General features: G+C 48.8%; 1 pseudogene; it reads left to right on the top strand.

The window, feature by feature from the left end:
• The first annotated feature begins 7,594 nt into the window (after positions 1-7,594).
• Positions 7,595-9,678, top strand: LOC121524214 (annotated as a pseudogene).
• The last annotated feature ends 849 nt before the right edge of the window (positions 9,679-10,527 follow it).

Below are 10,527 nucleotides of genomic sequence, written 5' to 3'. Positions count from 1 at the left end.
GGGTAGGCAGTAGTCTCCCTCCGCCTGACTGTTGTTTGTGCGTATGCACCAAACAGCAGCACAGAATACCTACCCTTTATGAAGTTGCTGGATGGGGTGCCGGAGAGCACTCCTTCTGGGGACTCCCTCGTCCTGCTGTGAGACTTCAGTGCTCACGTGGGCAATGGCAGTGAGACTTGGAAGGGGGTGATTGGAAGAAACGGCCCCCCGATCTGAACCCGAGTGGTGTTCTGTTGCTGGACTTTTGTGCTCATCATGGAATTTCTATAACAAACAACATGTTCAGGCATAAGGGTGTCCACATGTGCACTTGGCACCAGGACACCCTAGGTCGCAGTTCGATGATCAACTTTGTAGTCATATCATCAGACTTGCGGCCACATGTCCTGGACACCTGGGTTAAGAGAGGGGCAGAGTTGTCAACCGATCACCACTTGGTTGTGAGTTGGCTCCGCTGGTGGGGGAGGATGCTGGTCAGACCTGGCAGGCCCAAACATATTGTGAGGGTCTGCTGGGAACGTCTGGCAGAGTCCCCTGTCAGAAGGCGCTTCAACTCTCACCTCCAACAGAGCTTCAACCACGTCCCAGGGGAGGCGGGGGACATTGAGGCCGTGTTCCATGCATCTATTGTCGAGGCAGCTGATAGGAGCTGTAGCCGTAAGGTGGTCAATGCCTGTCGTGGCAGTAACCCCCGAACCCACTGGTGGACACCGGTGGTGAGGGACGCCGTCAAGCTGAAGAAAAAGTCTTATCGGGCCTTTTTGGCCTGTGGGACTCCAGAGGCAGCTGACAGACACCGGCAGGCCAAGCGGTTTGCAGCTTCAGAGGTTGCTAAGGCAAAAACTCGGACGTGGGAGGAGTTCAGAGAGGCCATGGAGAACGACTTTCATACGGCTTCAAGAAGATTCTGGACCACCATCCAGCGTCTCAGGAGGGGGAAGCAGTGCGCTGTCAACACTTTGTATGGTGGGGATGGCGTGCTGTTGACCTCAACTCGGGACGTTGTGGGTTGGTGGAAGGCATACTTCGAAGACCTCCTCAATCCCATCGACACACCTTCCAATGAGGAAGCAGAGTCTGGGGGCTCAGGTGTGGGCTCTTCTATCTCTGAGGCTGAGGTTGCAGAGGTGGTCAAAAAGCTCCTCGGTGGCAGGGCCCCAGGGGTGGATGAGAGCCGCATTAAGTTCCTCAAGGCTCTGGATGTTGTAGGGCTGTCTTGACTGGCACACCGTTGTGACATTGCATGGACATCAGGGACAGTGCCCCTGGACTGGCAGACTGGGGTGGTGGTTCCCCTCTTTAAGAAGGGGGACCGGAGGCTGTGTTCCAATTATAGGGGTATCACACTTCTCAGCCTCCCCGGTAAGGTCTATTTGGGGGTCCTTGAGAGGAGGGTCCATCAGATAGTCGATCATCAGATTCAGGAGTAGCAATGTGGTGCATGGGAGTTTGCCCAACAGGTCTACATGTGCTTTGTTGACCTGGAGAAGGCATTCGACGGTGTCCTGCGAGGAATCCTGTGGAGGGTGCTCTGGGAGTATGGGGTACCGGACCCCCTGATAAGGGCTATTCGGTCCCTGTGTGACCATATCAGAGCTTGGTCCGCATTGCCGGAAGTAAGTCAGACTCGTTTTCGGTGTGTGTTGGACTCCGCCAGGGCTGTCCTTTATCACTGGTTCTGTTCATAACTTTCTTTCTTTCTGTCATTTTATTTAGTTTTCATTCATATACAGGTGCATTAAGATGTCACTCCACAAACATAATAAATAATAATCATCATCCTGCATCAAGAAAACAAATTAAATATACAAAAAAAAACTACACCCCCCCCCCCACCACCACCACCCCCCATCCCTCACATTCACCCTCATCGTTCGTATTTCTAATCGTACCCATTCAACCCCACCCATACACACACACACACAGGCACGCTTTGGGATCAACACTGTTCTAACAAGTGCATTATGTCATATCATATAATGGTGAAGCCTTTCATTATAGTTTTAGCTGAGTCCACTCCAAAGTAATTAAGCACGGGGTCCCAAATTTTGAAAAAAATATTGATGTTCCTTTTAAGATATAAATTTATCTTTCCATTGGAAACATTTGCAGAATATTACTAAACCAGTCAGAAATAAGTGGTTCCATGTCATCCAGCCAATGTTGTACAATTGTTAGTCTTGCACATTATAATAGTAATGATATTAATTTTGAATATTGTCTTAATTTTTCATCTGTGATAGGTAGCCCCAAGATGCATTGTAGAGGACAGGGCTTTACAGTCATTTTTATGATTTTCGAAATGATTTCACACACTTCCTACCAATATGTCTTTGTCTTTGGACACAACCACATTAAATGGACATAAGTACCCACTCGATGTTTACATTGTTTACATAAAGCTGAACAGTTCTGATCGTACTTGCTCCTTTGGTAAGGGGTAGTTTGTAGTTTATGTATTATTTTAAATTGAATTTCGTTTGATTTATAGCTACAACATATTTTTTTGGAGTTGAGCATGATTGTATTCCATTGTTTATTTGTGATTTTAATACCTAGATCATGCTCCCAAGATCCCTTGCTGTTCTGGGTGGTTAAACCACTCAACATGAAAAGCTGGCTGTAAATTGATGAGATTTTCTGTAAATTAATTTGAAAAAGTAATTTTTCAAGATAATGAGGCCCTACACCTTGTTTGTATTGTGAGATTGAATTCAGAAAATTTCGAATTTGTAAATATCTTAGAAAAAATTATCGTTTGGCAATTTGAATTTATCTTGTAACTGACTAAATGATCAAATATTATTGCCTTCATATAAATCATCAATGATGCTAATTCCATATTTCTCCAATTCCTTGAAACCAGCATCCATACCAGATGGAAGAAAATTGGGATCATCAGCTATAGCAGCTAGAAGTGAGTATTTTGGACAAATTGAAAATTCCTTCTTAATCATATTCCACGTGTTTAAAATGTTGCTAACTATAAAATTATTTTTTAATTGTAACTGTGGTTGCAAGCTTGTGGAAAGGGTACTTTTGAAAGAAGTTGCGGATTACATCCTAAAGATTCCAGTTCTAAATTAAAATTTCCAGTATCTTGTACAACCCACTCAGATAAATTCTTAGCTGTACTGCAAAATAATAACACTGAAAATATGGCACAGCAAGGCCTCCAGCTTTTACAGGCAGCTGTAGTTTTTCTAATCTCATTTTGGGGCGGCGGTTATTCCAAATGAATTTAGCTACTCTTCTATGTAAATCTTTAAATATAGTTTTTGGTATAGCAGGAGGTATCATTTGCATGGGGTACAAAATCCGTGAAAGTATATTCATTTTGACAACTGCTATACGCCCCAACAGAGATAAGGGTAATGGTGTCCATTTAAGAAGGTCTAACTTTACTTGTTTTATAACAGGTGTTAAATTGACTTTAGCAGGTTCATCTAAGTTATATTAAACATTGATACCAAGATACTTAAAGCCATTTAGGGAAAGTTTAAACTGATTTAGGATTGGATCACTCAGACTCTGGCAGCCACCAAGTGGTAAGGCTGATGACTTACTCATATTGACTTTATGTCCTCAGTGCACACCAAATGTCTGAATGATTTCCAGAACATATGGGATAGATTTTTTGGGATTCTAAAGAAAAAGTAAAACATCGTCTGCATACAAAGAAATAACATGCTCAGATTTTCCACTGTTAATGCCGCAGATATAATGATGAGTCCTTATTGCCTCAGCAAGGGGTTCAATTACTATTGCAAATAAAAGCGGGGACAAGGGACAGCCCTGACGTGTTCCTCTTTCCAAATGTAACCCTTTCACCACAGGCTTGCTAAATATAACACACCTTATGTACCCAAAAGACTAAAGTATGTACCCTTTAAACTCAAAAACTGTCTAGTGGTGAAAGAGACACCTCAATGTAAATTAACTGTCTAGGGTCAAGTATGATTCTCACTTTCCTGAAGAAATATTATTTAGAGGCTACCAGGTAAACTAGGTAAATTACCTTGATGTAATGTAAACAAAATATGTCACCTTAGTACCTTTGAAGCATGTAGCAATAAACAACACAACACAGTGTCTCAGTTTTGCATGTGTTATTAACAGAATTTAAAATCTTACACATGAGATGCACAACTTTAGAAAAAGAAAACCACCAAAATAAAGAAAATAAACCCACCCTAGGTAGTTTAGAAAAGATTTCAGTCTGTTTTAACCTGAGTGCACTCTTTTAACTGTTTATTTTAGCAAGCTTGCATTTAGTTTCGTTGGCGCGCTTTCATGTTGGAGCTCATGGAGAACAAGACAGTTTTACTTCATTTCGAACTCGAGTTCTTACTCATGCTACCAAGCTGACATCGGCAGCGCTGCTGAATAAATTTATTTAAAAAACCTTAACACCACCCAAGTTACGTCTTGGCCTGAATGGCAGAATTGGCTCAACGCCATGACGCGTCTTGGCCCGCCTTAAGGCTATAAGGGCGCTGCGCACCTGCCAACATCATTCGAGCTTATTCAGCCCGCTGCTTACCTGGTTACACCACTTTCTCTGGATACTTGCTAGCTGGTTTTTCGTCTTAACTACTCCAGCACAGACGGCCTAGCCTTCGTTGAGCGACGAAAATTCACCTTGGATCTTATACAAGTGACCTTCTTCAGCACGCCACAGTTGGTCAGAGTTAGCTTTCGATAGCCACTCCACCAGTTAGTCAACTTACGTAGGGCTACGAGTCGTTAGGTTAGCATGGCGGACGCTACGAAGAAGCGCTGCTCTCAGTGCGGGAGGCACATGACGGGGAAGGACGGACACGAGAAATGTGTCTTCTGTCTGGGACAGGAACATGCCGAGCTGTCTTTGAGCGACCCCTTTTTCTGCCTCAAGTGCCCCCGGCTCCCGCTCCCCACGCTCCATCATCGAGCTCAGCTATTTCGTCCCGCCACGGACAGCACAGCTCTCTCGGAGCCTGCTGGCCCGTGGACGGATTCTGACTTCCCGCCCCTCCATCCCTCTGATGCACCTGCAGACCAGCTCTCCCCTCCGGTCGAGGAAGCTTCGCAGCACGGGGAGCTTGTTGAATTTCATACCGGTGAATGGGCTTCCATTTCAGGAGAAGAAGAGTATGGTGAGGAGGATGGAGATGTCACCAGTGAGGGCCCTGCCGAATTTCATACCGGTGAATGGGCTTCCATTTCAGGAGAGGAAGAGTATGGTGAGGAGGATGGAGATGTCACCAGTGAGGGCCCTGCCGAAGAGGAGATACCCGGTCATGACGGAAGCTCCGTGGGGTCTGGGTCTAAGGACCCCTTCCACAAAGAATTTATGGAGGTGATGGCTGAGCGTTGGCTAAACTGGGGATCCCATGGCCAGACCCCCCAGCGTGCCCCGCCTCTATGCTCAGTGGAGCATTTTTCAGAGCTCAGCGATGTAGCCAGCTCTCCCACCAAAGCAGATGCCATGTTGTGAGGACATAAAGCAACAGGTAAGGCTCTCATGGGGTGTGCCGCACCAAACTAGAGCCCCCATTCAAGCTTTTTCAGGATGGTCCTCCGTTGTCTCAGGAGTTGGGTTACCAGAATATGCCACCTCTGGAGGAGTCTGTGGCCGCCCAGCTCTCTTCTTCTTCCCGCAAACCCCAGCTTCCCTCCAAGGCTTGCCAGCTTACAGCCTCTCTGGCGGAGAAATCCTACAAAGCAGCAGGGCAGGTGGCGGCCATGACTAACAACCTGGCCATCCTGCAAGCTTACCAGGCCTACCTCCTATGTGACCTGGAGGGTAAAGCCACTGCGGAGACCTACACGAAGCTCAGAAAGGCTACCGACTTCTCCCTGTGTATGATTTCATGTGCCGCTCAGGACGCCGGAAGAATTATGGGGTTCTCGGTGGTCACCCATCGTCATTTGTGGCTTAATCTCACCCAGATGTCCGACTGGGAGAAAAAGAGGCTCCTGAATGCCCCTGTTTCCACTACAGGCTTATTTGGTCCTGCGATACAAGATATCGCGCACAAATTTGAACGACAACAAAAGGATTCAGTGGCTTTTAAATCTCTGATGCCTCGCTGCTCCCGTGAGCCATCATTAGCGGACCGTTCTCGTCCTGCCCAACCCAGTCAGAAATATCGCCCGGGCCAGCGCTCCGCGAGCTCCTCCCGGTCCCGGGAAAGCCCTCACCAGACGGAGGTGAACCAGACCGCCCAGCGCTCCGCTCCGCGGAGCTGGCTCCCATACCCTCTGCGCCAGCAACAGCAGCAGCCCAGCCAGGCGAGCAGAGGAAGAAAGCCGCGCAGGACCTAGTTACCACCTGTGGGGGAGAGGGGAAAATATATGGCCCTCTGCTGTTAGGTCGCACAGTCCCACAGCAGCCAGGTGTATTAAAGAGAAAGTTAGTGCTGCAGTGTCTCTTGCCAGTGAAAACCGCTCGGCACACTCAGTCCCCAAGCACACGCCCTCACATTTCCCCCCTACACTCCCTCCCCGATCACATCTGTCCACTCAGCTCTACAAGAGCCATGGTTACAGAAAGCACTCAAATGATCCCGAAGCCCAGTATAAGGCCGGGACAATTACATACATGTATAGAACAGAAACAAATGAGCCCGAAGCCCAGCATAGGGCCGGGACAGTTAGACATATGGCAAGGGCAGGAAAGTCAGGGCCTGAAGCCAATCTTATGGCCAGGCCCTTGCCTAATGTCAACAAAGAATATAAACCCTCAGACAGAGAGCCAGACAGCAGCAGACCCGCTGTCTGCCGTTTCGCCTCCGCGGGTCGACCTCAAAGAAAGGACAATGCTGCCCTCTTTTGGCGAGAGACCAGCATTGTCCAACAGAGTCTTAACATGGAAACGGCTTTGTCACCCCTCTCCGTGGGTTCTCAACACTCTGCAAAGGGGCTACGCGTTGCAGTTTGTTCGCAGGCCGCCTTGCTTCACGGGTGTCATTCAGTCAACGGTGCAGACCCATCTTGCCCCAGTTTTATCACAGGAGATATCCACCCTCCTAGAGAAAGGGGCCATACGCCCGGTGAGGGAGACAGAGTGCAATTCGGGTTGCTACCACAGATACTTCCTGATCCCAAAGAAGGATGGGTCGAAACGCCCCATTTTAGATGTGAGAAATCTGAACAAGTCTCTGAGAAGGATGCCGTTCTGTATGTTGACGCAATGCCATCTATTCAAAGCGATCAGACGGTCAGACTATTTCACATCGGTGGACCTGAAAGACACGTTTTTTCATATCCCCGTGGTGGAAAGACACAGAAAATATCTGAGATTCGTTTTTCAAGGGAAAGCTTACGAGTTTTGTGTACTCCCTTTCGGCCTCTCTCTGAGCCCTCGGACGTTCACCGTTTGCATGAACGCAGCATTGGCACCCCTGCGCGTGAAGGGAATAAGAATTTATTGTTATCTCGACGACGCGCTCATAGCGGCAGAGTCGAGGAGCATGGCCATTACGCACACCAAAGCTGTGACAAACCACCTTCTAGAACTGGGTTTCTCAATAAATTGGAAGAAAAGTTCCCTGGTACCCAAACAGGTGACAACCTTTTTGGGTCTGGAATTGAATTCCCGGTCGATGCGGGCATGCCTGTCTCTGGACAGACAGCTGTGTATTCAAAGGACAGCACGGACTCTGTGTCAGAGTCACACAGTCTCAGCGCGTCAGTGTATGGTGATGTTGGGTCTGATGGCTGCAGCATCATCAGTTATTCCACCTGGTTTGCTGCGCATGTGACCTCTTCAACGCTGGTTCATCAGCCAGCACGTAAATCCAGTGACAGACCGTCACCACAGGCTGGTGATTACGCAGCAGTGTCGTCAAACACTGACAGTCTGGACCAGCCAGCGATGGCTGACAGCCGGTGTCCAGATGGGACTGGTGTCTCTCAGGGTGGTCATAAAGACCGACGCATCTTTGTGGGGATGGGGCGTGGTGTGCGACGGCCGTGCGACAAATGGGCCATGGGCAGTGCAGGAAAAGTGCCACATAAATGTACTAGAGTTGGAAGCAGTCCGCCAGGCTCTAGTATGCTTTATGGAAAAGATAGAGGGTCGACATGTGTTGATAAGCTCGGACAACACTGCCACAGTATCATACATAAACAGACAAGGGGGTGTCCGCTCTCCAGCCCTGAACCAAGTGGCAACGCAGGTGCACTTGTGGGCGCAAAAACACTTACTGTCCCTGTCAGCAGCACACATACAAGGCCGGCTGAATCGGGGAGCAGACCTCCTTTCGAGGGGTGGTCCTCACCCAGCAGAGTGGAGCCTGCACCCTCAGGTGGTGGAGGAGATTTGGACTCGGTTTGGCCGCGCACGCATCGATGTGTTCGCATCGCGGCTCGCAACGCACTGCCCGCTGTGGTTCTCCATTCACAACGACGACCCACCTTTAGGGCACGACGCGTTGGCACACCCTTGGCCAAGAAAAAGACTGTAGCCTTTCCCCCAATTCCACTTATCCAACAGGTTCTGGACAGAGTGAGGGAAGCCAGGCTGCAGGTCATCTTGGTAACGCCTCATTGGCCATCACAGACGTGGTTCGCCGACCTATGCGCGATGGCGATGATCTCCTATCTCAGGCGAGAGGAGAGATTTTCCACCCCTCGCTGCACAAGTGGAGGTTGGTGGCTTGGGTCCTGAACAGGAACGCCTGTTAGGTGAAGGTTTACCTTTAGCAGTGTTAGAGACGATACAGAGTTCCAGGGCTCCATCTACCCGTTCTCTGTATGCGTATAGATGGCAAGCTTTTACGCGCTGGTGCGCGGAACGTAATGAAGATCCCATATACTGTGGTATAGGGACTATTCTGTGTTTCTTACAGGGCTTGCTAGAAAAAGGTTTATCTCCTTCTTCCCTAAAAGTCTACTTGGCTGTGATTTCGGCCTGCCATGTAGATATAGAAGGAAAGTCTGTGGGGTGCCACTCTTTAGCATCTCGGTTTATGAAGGGTGCTCGCCGTCTACGTCCGCCCGTTAGACGTGTGTTTCTCAGATGGGAGTTGGTTACGGTGCTGGAAGGGCTCTCGGTGCCCCCCGTTTGAACCCATTGAAATGATTGATTTAAAGTATCTGTCCTTGAAGACAGCATTATTATAAGCCCTGTCCACAGCAAAGAGAGTCAGTGATTTGACTGCATTTTCGGTGTAGCCATCATGTCTGATTTTTTCAGCTGATAAGCGGCGCGTCATGCTGCTGCCTAACCCAGCTTATCAGCCAAAGCACATTGAGGTTGGGTTTAAGACTATGCTGGTGGATCTGGGGGCATTTTACCCCCCTCCATTCGCTTCAGCAGAAGAGGAGCGCTTGCACAGACTGTGCCGTGCGCTCTTGGAGAGGACGCACCCGCTGCGCCTTTCTCACCAGCTTTTTGTGTGCTACGGGTCTCAGTCCCGAGGTAGAGCTTTATCCAACGAGCGGCTGTCTCGATGGATAGTGGAAGCTATAGAATTAGCCTATTCCTCTGTGGGGAAGGATCCCCCAGAGGATCTGAAGGCACATTCCACTCAGGGTGTTTCTACCTCATGGGCGCTTTTACGTGGTGTGTCTCTAGAAGACGTGTGTGCGGCTGCTTCATGGTCAACTCCGCACACTTTTGTGAGATATTATAGTCTGGATGTGGCAAACGCGTCATTTGCGCACGTTGTACTGTCTGCAGCCAGACATTAAACGTTTTGGCAGTGGCAATTACTGGTAGGGGCTATGCGCTTTTGTTATGGATAACATTGAGTCGCCATGGTTCCCATGTTGCCTTGTCCACGGGTCAAGAGGGCTGTACGTAGCTGGGTCCTCTCATGGCCAGCAAGGATGGTGGTATACGTTGTATCATGAGTAAGAACCAAGTTTGAAATGAAGTAAAACGTGAGGGTTGTGCTACAACCCAGGTTTTACGAGTGAAGAACGAGAGTTCTTACTATTTCAGCCTTGCTGTCCCGTGTGCGGACGCGGGCTGAAAAGCTGCTGCGAATGATGTTGGCAGGTGTGCGGCCCCCTTATAGCCTTAAGGCGGGCCAAGACGCGTCATGGCGTTGAGCCAATCACCTGCCATTCAGGCCAAGACGTAACTTGGGTGGTGTTAAGGTTTTTTAAATAAATTTATTCAGCAGCGCTGCCGATGTCAGCTTGGTAGCATGAGTAAGAACTCTCGTTCTTCACTCGTAAAACCTGGGTTGTAGCACAACCCTTACGTTTTACCTCCGTTTTGTGGAATGGAAACAACTCCAACCGAGCAGAAATCCCTCATGTATTCCTCAGTCTCAGCAGCACGGCAGCGATGGACAGCCAGGTAAACACACACACACCAGTCAAGAGGGAAGATGACGTCCTTTTCACCAGCCTTGGCATCTGCGACACACCCGCTGAAGCTCCTCACGCCCGCGGTCTCCGTTGTCCGGCACAGGGGAAGGATCGGCAGTCCTGTCTCTCTCTCTGATGGCGGCGGCCACGCTAACAGCTAACTTCCTTTGTTAGCTGCAAAGCTCACACTCTGTCGGCAGTAAACAGTCACAAAACACACGC

This window comes from Cheilinus undulatus, linkage group 16 (genome assembly GCF_018320785.1).
Source record: "Cheilinus undulatus linkage group 16, ASM1832078v1, whole genome shotgun sequence".
NCBI lineage: Eukaryota > Metazoa > Chordata > Actinopteri > Labriformes > Labridae > Cheilinus > Cheilinus undulatus.
Note: the sequence above shows the minus strand (reverse complement) of the source record. Positions and strands in the feature narration are given on the sequence as shown.